This window comes from Asparagus officinalis, chromosome 6 (assembly GCF_001876935.1).
Source record: "Asparagus officinalis chromosome 6, Aspof.V1, whole genome shotgun sequence".
In the NCBI taxonomy this organism is placed as follows: Eukaryota; Viridiplantae; Streptophyta; class Magnoliopsida; order Asparagales; family Asparagaceae; genus Asparagus; species Asparagus officinalis.
The window spans coordinates 26,586,890-26,599,870 of NC_033799.1; the positions used below are offsets into that span (position 1 = coordinate 26,586,890).

Here is a 12,981-nt window from a genome sequence, read left to right on the forward strand (position 1 = left end):
CGGTCGGTCGACCGACGGTCCTTTTTCAATGGTCTTCAGCTGGGTTCCTGTGTCGACTGTACACAATCTTTGGCACAGTCTGCTAAAAGATTGTTTCTTCTTTGGGGAGATTAGGTTAAGATTTTGAAATGGGTTGTTTCTCCTATAAAAACCCTCACTCTTCTTCTTCCTCAATGCCCTAACTTTTGCAAAAACAAGAGACGCTGTTTTTTTTTCTGAGCTATATTTTCAAAACCTGTTTCTCTGAGTTTTTGTGTGTGTTCACTTCCCAGCTTCAGTGTGTTTTTTCTCTTTGCCATAGGGACTTTGTAAAGAGAGAGTCTTGCACCATTTCTACTATCTTGTGAGTGTGATCTTGTGTAGATCAACTGTGAGGGAGTGTGATCTAGTGAGATCAACTGTGTAGTGTGAGATCGTGAGGGGATCGCTGTGTAGACGAAGTTTCGGCTTCCAAACCGGGTTGTGTAGTAGATTTCTCCTCGAGAGTGGGGAGCGGGGACGTAGGTCAGCGGACCGAACCTCGTTAACACATCGCGCGTCAGAGGATAACAATTCCTAACCCTATCTCATCTACTTTGATTGCATTAGAATATTGTGGTTTGCTTGTCTTAATTTTTATTGCATAATTAGAGCCTCTTGAACCATGATGTTAAGGCAGTGGACTACTTCTTGAAACAGAAATGTCAATCCAATGCTGAGATTGCTGAGGTGAGTTTTTGATGTTCCTTGTTGTGGGTACTCTATGCTTCCTCTTTTTATAACTACGACTAACTGTGATTTCAAAGATTTCATTTGATGCTTAATATTTGACATCAGATTCTACAAAAAAAAAATTTAGGTACTGGAGTTTTTCCATTTTGCTAGTACATCAGAGGATATAAATAATTAAGCCCATGCATTGGCACTGAAGGAGGCGTTCAACACTGTCATATTTCTTGTGATGATTGAGTTGTTGGATGAAATATGCAAATTAGCGAAGGAAAATGCTCATATCTCCCTGTTGTCTCACACTCATGGACGGGTATTTTCAGTTCTAGATGAGAGGCAACTCTTGTTATAACGGAATACCAACTTTTAGTTGATTAGATGTTATCTACAAAAACTTTAATGCTATATAAGCATAATTGAAAATCTTATATTTCCCTTTTATTTGTGTTTACACATAGAAGGACATAGTTTATTGTATATATTGATTTAAAAAAAAGAATCAGAAGCTATTAGACTAAGAAAATGCAGAGAATGCTTCAAGGAAAAAGAAAAATTCTTTTTTATTTTCATGAACTAATTTATTTAGCAATCGTAATTTCTTAATGAAATTTATCCCAAATGGAGAAGGGATGCAACTGACAACAGCACGTTTAGAGAAGGATTAGAGAAGTGGGAGTACTCAAAGAAAAACGAAGTACTCTTGGGTTTAAAAAGTTAAACTTAATCTAAGGTGCACAGGGTAATATTCCACTAAGAATTTTTCCCTAATGTCCTGGTGTTGGATTTTTTTTGGCTGAAATAACTCAAAGATTTCTGGCTGGTCATTTTGGTGAAATTTTTTTATACAAAAGTAAGCTTCTTTTTGGGGGGGCTTATATAGAAATAATTAAATAATGATTACATGCTAAAACATAGGAATTTTCTACATGGGTCTAATACATCATGTATAATTACTAGTTTGATAAAGATTATACTGTCTATCTTCATTCATATATGTTTGCAAGACATGTTCTACGTTCCTTTCTTCCCGAGTTTTTAGCTTGATGCTACAAAATAAATTGAATGGAACCTTTTCAATTTGAAGGCTAAAAATAATATAATCATGTCTTTGTTTCTTATTTAGTTCTACATCAGAAAATGAGTGAGAAGTTACATTGCTTAAATAGGTATGCCAAAGGCTCAAGTGTAACACGGCTAGTTGATTTTGGCAGTGGGTTGAGCCAAACATGTTACGCTTGGTGGGTCCCACGGCTTGTACTGCACCAATGGGCCCAGCGGCCCGGGGCGTGACAAATTGTATTATAGAAGTTGCAAGTCAGAAGTGTGGAACTAAGTGCTATGCGGGGCTAAGTGCTATACTGCGTGAGTGCGGTGGGAGCCAGCTCAAGAGTCCACATAACCAAGTGATACTGGGATGTGCCAATTGTCATGTCATGATGAGGATGTCGCTTATTTAAGGTGGGGTGTGTAGAAGATCATACCTGAGATCGAAGCTCGCCTTCGATTGCGAAGTTGAGGAGGCGAGGAAGATCTCCGGTAGAGGTCGATGGAGAACTTGAGGAGGTGAGGAAAGTCGCTTGTTCGAGATCTCAGGCGAAGTGTGTGGCGAGGTCGAGCTTGGGAGGCGAGCGGATCTCCCCTGCTACGTGGATCAAACTCGCCTATAGCGGATCTCACCTGTTGATGTCCGCCTTGCCCATGATCTCGCCTGCACTGGAGTGAACTTCACCTGTGTGTGGTTGGAGCAAGCTAGACCATAGCTGGAGCGCATAGACCGACCGCCCTAAGGGTTTCCCTATAAAAGGGAAACCTTATTCGTGCGCGAATTAGTGAGCACGAGAGCAAAGAGAGAAGAAGAGATTGGCGGTGGTAATTTCTTAAGCTTCCGTTCTCTCTGGAGTTTGGAAAATTTCTAATTTTTATTCCCTTTTGTCCCTATTCTCATTTACTATTGAGAAGGGGTTGGTGAATATTAATTGGGGAAGTTATTGTAATAGAGAGAGTGTTTGAGCATCAATTTTAGATTAAAATCAATTTCTATTTGTTTGAGAGACCTCAAGTTTGAGATCCTCTCTCTTATTTGTAATTTTTTGTTATTAATAAGAAATTATTGTGTCGCTCCCGTGGACGAAGGCAGATTTGTCGAACCACATAAAATCTGTTGTCTTGCATTTGTGTTACTTGTTTAGTTGTTGATAAGTATTCCAATTTCGTTTGTATTTGTGTGCCTTCAGTTTTGCTGTGCACAATAAGTGGTATCAGAGCTCCGGGTTTGACTTGGTGTTCGATTTGGAGAAGAAAGCTAGAGCTTGGATTCTCATTTGAAGAGATTGGATTATCAACATGGGTGAAACAAGTACATCGGGATCGTCTCTTTCAAAGGCGATACAAGGGTTGAGCATTAGTAATACAAAAATTGATGCTCAAAAATTTGATGGCAAGATAAATTTAGGTTTGTGGAGGTGTCAAGTGATGGATGCATTAGTCGGCCAAAATTTGGAGGAGACTTTTGAGTTACAAGAGAAACCTGAAGACATGGAGGATAAGATTTGGAAGAAAATAAATAGTAGAGCTTGTGGGGTTATTCGATCATGTTTGACGCCGGATTTGATCTATGATGTGATGAACAAGATGTCGACAAAATGGTTCTGGGAAACACTCAATGAGAAGTATCTTACGAAGAGCATTGAGAATCGGCTTAACTTAATGAAGAGGTTTTGCCAATTCAAGATGAAGAGGGGAGTTTCCATTAGAGAACATGTCATTAACTTCACAAAATTGCTATCAGATATGACCAATGTGGATATCATGGTAGAGGATGAAGATAAGGCGATGTTGTTGCTATGTTCATTGCCAGAGGATGATTTCGGTACATTTTTCCTTACGATGATCAATGGTAAAACCACTGTCCGCTAAAAGGAGGTGACCTCAGCATTGGTGAACTATGAGTTGAGGAAGAGAGATAGTGAATCCTCCGAGAAGGCATCAGGATATGCATTGGCAGTGAGAGGCAGTAGTCCAAACCACCATCCATTTAATCTCTCCAAGTAAATGCAAGGAGGTGGCTATAAGAGTATTGGTAGGAATCAATGTCGCTTCTGTAAAGAAGAGGGTCATTGGAAGATCGACTTCCCAAAGTTGAAGGATAGAGCCAGGAAGAATAAGGGGAAAGTTGTACAGGCTTCAGAAGTGAATATTGCCAAAGTTAGTGGTGATAATTCAAATTCAGATTCTTCAGGCTATTTATGCCCAGCATTACCGTCAGTTTGTTATGCCGAATCTACGGAGTGGATGTTGGATTCACGTGCTATATACCATATTTGTCGGAGGAGGGATTTGTTCTCCAGCTTTGAGGAATTGGAAAGAGGGGATGTCATGCTCATGGGTAATGACCATGTATGCCCTATCGGTGGTATTGGTATAGTCCGGATCAGGATGTATGACAGGGTGACTAGGGAGTTGAAGGAAGTGAGATTCGTTCCTTAATTGACGAAGAATATCATTTCACTTGGAACTTTGGAGGTCGCTGGCTATAGGGTGATCTTGGAGAATGCAACTCTGAAGGTCACAAAGGGGTCCATGGTGGTGATGCGAGGTGTCAGGAAAAACAACCTTTACTACTTGAAGGGTAAGACTGTAACAGAGGGTCTGGTGGTGATGCGAGGTGTCAGGAAAAACAACCTTTACTACTTGAAGGGTAAGACTGTAACAGAGGGTCTGACAGCTTCGATTACCACAAAGAAAGATACTACTAGCTTATGGCATATGAGATTGGGACACACTGGTGATAAGTCCCTACAGGTATTGGCGAAACAGGGGCTATTTAAGGGTGTAAAGACCTGTAAGATGGAGCTGTGTGAACATTGCATATTTGGGAAGAAGACAAAAGTGAAATTTGGCACCGCAATTCACAATACCTAAGGTATATTGGATTATATTCATACTGACATTTGGGATCCTTCCAAGAACACATCTCTTGGTGGGGCCAATTATTTTATCACATTCATTAATGATTATTCTAGGAGGAATTGGGTATACCCCATGAAGCATAAACATGAGGTCCTGGATATATTTGCGGAGTGGAAGAAGAAAGTGGAGCTGCAAACAGGTAGAAAGGTGAATGTACTACGTTCGGATAATGTTGGTGAGTACAAGAGTGATCCGTATTTGCAGTTTTGTTGGGATCACGGCATTAGGCGACACTTCACAGTTCGTGAGATACCGCAACAAAACGGGGTGGCTGAAAGGGTGAACCGTACCTTGCTAGAGAAGGTGCGATGTATGATGATACAAAATGGATTGTCAAGATCCTTTTTGGCCGAGGCGTTGGTTTAAACGATCCATCTCGTGAATAGGTTATCGTGTACTGCGATACATGGAAAGACTCCTATAGCGCGTTGGTCTGGTTCGGTAGCTATTGACTATGAGTCGCTTCGTATATTTAGGTGTCCTGCTTATTACCATGTCAGTGATGATAAATTGAATCCGAGGGCGAGGAAAGCAGCCTTTGTGGGATTTAGAGATGGAGTTAAAGGCTTCAAGTTGTGGGATCCATAAGACAAGAAGATGGTCATTAGCAGAGATGTCACTTTTGATGAGGCTCACATGATGAGGTCTCAGATTCCTCAACAGTTGGAGGAAAGCCAGACTAGTGGGGTATCATAGCAGGTGGAGGAAGATGTGACTCTACAAACTTCAGATAGCACTGTATCTATTAAGACTCCAACAGAGGTGACACTGGGAGGAGATGATATGACAGACGGGCAAGTGGAGGATACAGTGGATGTTGGGACTCAAGAACAGGGTTATGTTCAGGAGTCCATTACAGCTAATAGACCAAGAAGAAACATTCGTCGGCTAGCTAGATATGAGGATGTCATGGTTGCATATGCTTTATCAGTAGAACGTTGATGATTTGGTTCCTTCTTCATTTAGGGAAGCATGGTCAAGCTCTGATTCGATTATGTGGAGGGAAGCTATGGAGGAAGAGATGCAGTCTCTTCATAAGAATGACACTTGAGAACTTGCAAAGCTACCAAAGGATAAGAAGGCTATTGGATGCAAGTGGGTATATGTGAAGAAAGAAGGATCTTCTATTGGGGACATTCAGTATAAAGCCAGATTGGTTGCCAAAGGGTATGCCTAGCTTGAGGGCATAGGTTAAAATGAGGTATTCTCACCTGTTGTAAAGCATTTGTCGATAAGAATATAATTGGCGTTGATGGCACAGCTGGATTTGGATTTGGTCCAGATGGATGTTAAGACAGCCTTTCTACATGGAGATTTAGAAGAGGAGATCTACAAGACACAACCTATGGGGTTCAAAGCTACAGGAAAGGAAAAATTAGTATGCAAGCTGAAGAAGTCTCTTTACGGATTGAAGCAATCGTCATGACAATGGTATAAGAGATTCGACGACTTCATTATTGGCTGAGGATACACGAGAAGCCCATATGGCCTCTGTGTTTACATACACAAGCTACAGAATGGTGAGTATATTTATTTGCTGTTATATGCTGACGATATGCTCATTACTTCCAGGAATACTTCAGCTATTAGAAAGTTGAAAAGGGAACTGTCATCTGAATTTGAGATGAAGGATCTTGGAGAAGAAAAGAAGATATTGGGTATGGAGATTGAGAGAGACAGGGTGAAGGGGAGGATGAAGTTGACACAGAGGAGTTACTTACAGAAGATGCTGAAGAAATTCAGTTATAACGGTAATGCTAAGGCGGTGAGTACTCCATTAGCTCTCCACTTTAAGCTATCAGCTAAGATGTAACCTGTTTTAGTTGAGGATCGTGAATACATGTCCAAAGTTCTATATGCCAATACGGTGGGTAGTTTGATGTCTGGGATAGTGTGTACAAGGCCAGATTTGTGACAGGCCATGAGCATGGTATCTAGGTATATGCACAACCCAGGGAAGGGTCATTGGAGACCGTGAAGTGGATTCTATAGTATATAAAAGGTACCGTGGATTTCGGTTTGGTATTTGAGAAGAATAGGAAGAATGGGCAGGATTGTATTGGTTATGTGGATTTCGATTATGCAGGGGATCTTGACAAGCGCCAGTCTACTATTGGATATGTGTTTACACTAGCCGGAGCACTGGTGTGTTGGAGATGCACACTTCAGTCTACAATGGCTCTCTCCACTACGGAGGCAGAGTATATAGCGTTGACTGAATCTATGAAGGAGGCTTTATGGTTGCAGGAGTTATTGGATGACCTGGGGATTGCACAGGATACCATCAGGGTACATTATGATAGTATGTCAGCTATCTATTTGGCTAAGAACCAGGTTTATCATGCTATCACAAAGCACATTGATGTTAGATTCTATTTTGTTCGAGACGTATTGGATGATGGAGATGTCAGATTGGAGAAGATCCACACAAAGGACAATCTGGCAGATATGTTGACCAAAGTTGTCATTAGAGTGAAATTTGGTTATTGTATGGAGTTGTTAAACATTCTTCACTGTTGAGGGCCTTTGGAGGTCATGTGGTGAACTACGTGAAGGCTTAATTCCTTGGACAAGATGATACGTGAAGGCTTGATGCAGCCAATTTGGTGAGTAGACATCGACGTTTGGAGAATGGTCTCATTCTCATTTGGTTCCTGACTTATTGGGGATTGAGTCCGTTGTCGTGAATTGTTTCACTTCGTACTAGATGCAACAAGTGAGACATTTGTTTTGGTCAGTGTCGGCTTAGTTTAGGGGAAACGTTCGTCGAGGTGGAGATTTGTAGTAGATCGTACCTGAGATCGAAGCTCGCCTTTGATGGCAAAGTTGAGGAGGTGAGGAAGATCGCTTGTAGAGGTCGATGGTGAAGTTGAGGAGGCGAGGAAAGTCTCCTGTTCGAGATCGCAGGCGAAGTGCGTGGCGAGGTCGAGCTTGGGAGGCGAGTGGATCTCGCCTGCTGCATGGATCGAACTCGCCTGTAGCGGATCTCACCTGTTGATGTCGCCCTCGCCCATGATCTCACTTGTAGCGGAGTGAACCTCACCCGTGCATGGTTGTATCCAGCTAGAGCGTAGCTGGAGCATAGCTGGAGCGCATAAACCGACCACCCTATGGTTTCCCTATAAAAGGGAAACCCTATTCGTGCGCGAATTAGTAAGCGCGAGAGCAGAGAGAGAAGAAAAGATTGGCGGTGGTAATTTCTTGAGTTACAGTTCTCTCTGTAGTTTGGGAAATTTTTGATTTTTATTACCTTTTGTTCCTATTCTCAATTACTGTTGAGAAGGGGTTGGTGAATATTAATTGGGCAAGTTATTGTAATAGAGAGAGAGTGTTTGAGCATTGATTTTAGAATAAAATCAATTGCTATTTGTTTGAGAGATCTAAAGTTTGAGATCCTCTCTCTTATTTGTAATTTCTTGTTATTAATAAGAAATTATTGTGCCGCTCCTGTGGACGTAGGTAGATTTACTGAACCACGTAAAATCTGTTGTCTTGCATTTGTGTTACTTGTTTGGTTGTTGATAAGTATTCCAATCTTGTTTGTATTTGTGTGCCTTCGGTTCCGCTCTGTACAACAGGGTGTTTGTGACACTCCTATTTAGTCCAACATCAGGAAATAAGTGAGAATTTAAGTGGCTTAAATTATTTAAGTGTAACATCGGTTAGTCGATTTGGCAGTAGATTGAGCCAAACAAAACGTTATACTTGTTGGGTCCCACGGCTTGTATTGTACCAATAGGCCCATCAGGCCGGGGCATGACATGGCCAATATTAGAAGCGGACATATACTAAGTTGACTGCTCAAAGCAGCTGAAATATCATATTGATAATTTTCATCGTTATGCTATAGGAATAAATGATTTGCTTTTGTAATAGGTTTATGTGGTTTAGTTCTGATATCTTCTAACTCCCTTTGTAGCCTACTTCACCAACTACCTTGGGAAAGGAGATGGCAAATTTTGCTTTCAGACTAAGTGAAGTAGGGAAGACCTTTACAGAAGTGCAAATATTAGGCAAGTGTGCTGGAGCTGTTGGAAACTACAATGCACATAAAGTTGCATATCCTGATATTGAATGGCCAACTGTTGCAGTTGAGTTTGTGACCTCTTTGGGGTTAGGTTTCAACCCTTATATGACTCAGACATGTTTATTTACTTCTACTACTTTTCTCTTCACAAGGTTTTACCTATCTAATTCATTTCAGCTTGATGGATCTTTTTTTTGAGTAATTAAGTAGTGCATAGACGATTTTGATATGGTTTTTTCTTTGTGGATGACTTGGACAGCTTTCACTAATGGGAGGAGTACTTTATTTACCTATACTTTTTTGACATTGCTGCTTGTATTCATTGTTCTCTGCTTGAACTAGTTTACTAGTAAACAGTCCTCGTGAAGATTTAGGCAACTATACAAACTGTAAAAGTGTATAACTAATAGAGCCTCAGAATTTTCTTTAATATGAGTTTTGCAATCAACTCAGGTCATTAAAATGTAGTTTTTTTTGCCATTTCACGTTTCAAGAGTTTATAAAAGGTGATTCATATAGTAAGTATATACTATCATGTGCATGCTTGATAATAAGTAGATACACTTGTAGGTTATCCATCTATCTTGGAATTACAGTACATTTATCAATTAGCCTATTCTACACCAACCATTTAGTGCATAAATAATAATAGAATTGTAGCGCCAACTAATAATTTTGTTAGGTTTGTGTTGTCTAAAAGGTTACGTCAATCTGGCCTATGAATGGAATGGCACTTGGCTTGCATGCATACTCTCTATCTGAGCATGTTGCTTGCTCCGTATACAGATTGAGCCGCATGACCATATCGTAAAGCTTTTCAATGCAGTTGTTCAGTTTAATAACATCCTGACTGATTTTGATCGGGACACATGAAGCTATATTTCGTTAGGTTATTTTAACCAGGTAACTTTCTTATGCTTGACCACTATGCCCCTAAAATATTAGGGCCTATTTTATCTCCCAAACTTCTTATTTGGAACTAAACGATTTCATGATAATTTTGCTTTCTAGATGACCAAGGCTAGGGAGATTGGATCTTCAACTATGCCTCATAAAGTTAATGCCATTGATTTTGAGAATAGTGAGGGCAACTTGTGTTTGGCTAATGCTATTTTATCTGCTAGCTCTCAGCTCGAAATTGCCCATCTCTCATATGCAGGTGTGTATCATTTACTTTTCCATCTTTATTCATGGTTCTTCAGGAGTACCTAATGTGAAGTTCAGTGCTATATCACAATTCAAAAAACACGTCTTAGTGTCTCATTCTTGTAAAGTGATACTATACTTATTGTATGTGTAATCATTGACATAGGTATTTGACCGATTCCACTATTTTGAGGAATTTGGGTATTGGATCTGGATATTCTCTCTTGGCATACAAACGTGCACTACAAGGAATCCGGAAGCTTCAGGTTAGCAGTAAAATCTGCATGACATGGTTATCGCTAGATAATTAGATATAAAACTAGATGTGTTATTGGTAGGTAATGTGCCGCTGTCGTCGTTCTTTGCTTCATGTATGTTGTTTGTTCTGTTCTTGCTTTAACTATTTAGGTTGGGCATATGTTAAATTTGAATTTGTCACTAATGCAAGATGCTAAATTCTATGAGTTACAAGATCATAGAAATGTGGATCCATTTCAAGACGAACCCCCCAATCCCTCTGATCCTCGCACGACATAAAAGTCCAAATCGGATTGAACCTGGGCTTTAGAAAAAAACCAGCGCACTCCCAGGCTGACCTCTAACCCTTCAACCTCACAACGTAGTTCCTCCTCAGATCTAGAGCTCCGCTCTCGACCAGATCCTAGCATCTCTCCCCATCGAGGTGAAGTAGTTCCCCGATAGCAACAGGTTCTCCAGCTTCCTGCAGCTCGCAGAGCACGTCGGGCACCCATTTCCTCCCCTTCTCTGACCTCCCCTTATCCTCCTCCGATCTCGTCCGTACGAGCGGAACTACGACCAATCTCGACCATTGAAATGCTGGCTCTCTGTCGATGAGGGCCGAGACGTGGTCGACCGTGCCGGAGACGCTAGACCTGGCGGGAAACTAGGGGTCGAAGGAAGAGGAGAGAGAGGAGAAGGAGGAGGATAAAGATGATGAAGATGATCTTCATATTTGGAGTTTGCAACCCATTTAGAATTAAATGGGTCGGTATTGGGTTACACGGGTCAGTTCGGGTCAACCCTAATTTACCCATCTAATAAACGGGTTTGTTTGGGTTGACCTGTTTATGACCCGACCCATATAACTCGACCCATACCCAATATAAACGGGTTGGGTCGGTTCGGGTTGATGAGTCGGGTCATAATTTTCCACCACTACATTTAATCAAGTTTACTATGAAACTTGCCCAAATTAGTTTGAAGTTTAAAGCTCATTATTTTAAAGTAAGAATACTTTGATTGTACATTTTTGATACAGTGCCATCAACATGTCTCGTTCCAAATTACATATTTAATAATGACATGACTCATGAAATTACACTGCTTTGTAACTCTCTTCGTTTCTTAATTCTTTATTTCTTCTCCATTATGTGTAGGTAAATGAGTCTCGTCTCAATGAAGACCTAGACCAGGTGTGAGAGGTGCTTGCAGAACCAATACAAATAGTAAGCCCTGACAGTGCAGTAATTTAAAATTTTCTAACTCAGCTGCTGTGCGCTTATAAAATGTTGTGCTTAAAGCATTATTTGGCCTACTCCGGTGCAAGGATCCTAAGGCCAAATTGCTTCCAGGAACAGCAGTCCAATAATTTGGTGTGCAATGACCCAGTACTGTTAAGATCTCCTTGATCTATAAGGCAAAGTTCTCCTCGATATATCAGTCAAAGTTCTCCTCGATCTATCAGGCAAAGATCTCCTCGATCTGTAAGACAAAGATCTCCTTGATATATCAGGCAAAGATCTCCTCGATCTATCAGGCAAAGATCTCCTCGATCTATAAGACAAAGATCTCCTCTATCTATCAAGCAAAGATCTCCTCGATCTATAAGACCTTCTCGGTCTAGGCACTGTTCCTACGAGCACTAGATATTCTACAACATATATATATGTATATATTGATTGTTATTTTTAGAATGAGAAGGTTTTATATAGGACATCTAATTCCACCTCCCCCAGCATTTTGACTATATGTTGGGAAAGATGACAGTCCAAGAGAGGGGTATTTTCACTCGAAAACAAATAGAATATAATTACATTAAGTCTCAATGGGACTGGGATCCTCTCCTAATGAAAATCTCCAAATATCTCCTAATAAGGAGATCCTAGCCTTTCATTTTCATCATGACCTTTCATTTTCCCACCCATCCTTGTGGGTCCCACTCCCAATTCTTCATAAAGCTCAATAGGAAATATTAGGTATTAGGAGAGAATCCTAATTCCATTTTTAGCTAGTTAAAGCAAAGCAAAAAATTCCCTTCCCCTTCCTCCTCCCCCCCCACCAAAAAAAAGGTAATGTTTTAGGGAAACCGTTACCTATTTGTCTGAATTGACATGTGAATTCACATTTTGCTCAATATCATTTCATAATGAAGTGACAATCAACCTTTATATGCTTTCTGTTCTCATAAGACTTAGTCTGTACCATTGGCAATATACGCCAGAACCTGATTATTACGATGTATTTCCATAGCGTGAGGTAGAAACACACCTATCTCCTGATGAAGGTATTTAATCAACATAATCCCTCAAGCAGCGAGAGCCAAAACTTGATAATAAACCTTAGCAATAAATCACGGCACGATAGTCTGCTTCATCGTGAGATCACCATATTCCTCCAATAAAAGTACAATATCTGCCAACGAGACACTATCAAGAATATCATTTGCTCAATCAACATCAAAATAACCAATAATATTAAAGAATAAAAGAGACCCTTGTTGCTGATGAACTCTCTCTTGTTTTCTTACATTAGGTTATGCACAGATACAACGTCCCAGAGGCATATGAGAAGCTGAAGGAACACACTAGAAGAAGCAAAGAGCGTTCTCTTGAATTTGACTCCCCAGTCATACATTGGAGAAGCAGAGAAGTTCTCGAAGTCTATCGACGATCATGTGGATTTGGTGAATGGGTTCAGGCTTTTATAGCCGTTGAAACAAACTTTGAATCAACGAGATGAAAAATTTACTAATTGAACTATTTGCGGTTCATGTTACTTCCCCATTGCATTTTCGTTATGAGCAAAGGCAGTTGATACCACAAACTGTTTGTGTTTGTATTATTGTGTAAGCTTGCAAGGGTAAATTAACAAAAGAAAAACAAAATTGAATA

The 12,981-nt window shown here is 40.4% G+C and overlaps 1 pseudogene; it reads left to right on the forward strand.

Moving 5' to 3' along the window:
* Positions 1 to 12,797, forward strand: part of LOC109845947 — a 30,320-nt pseudogene extending 17,523 nt beyond the window's left edge.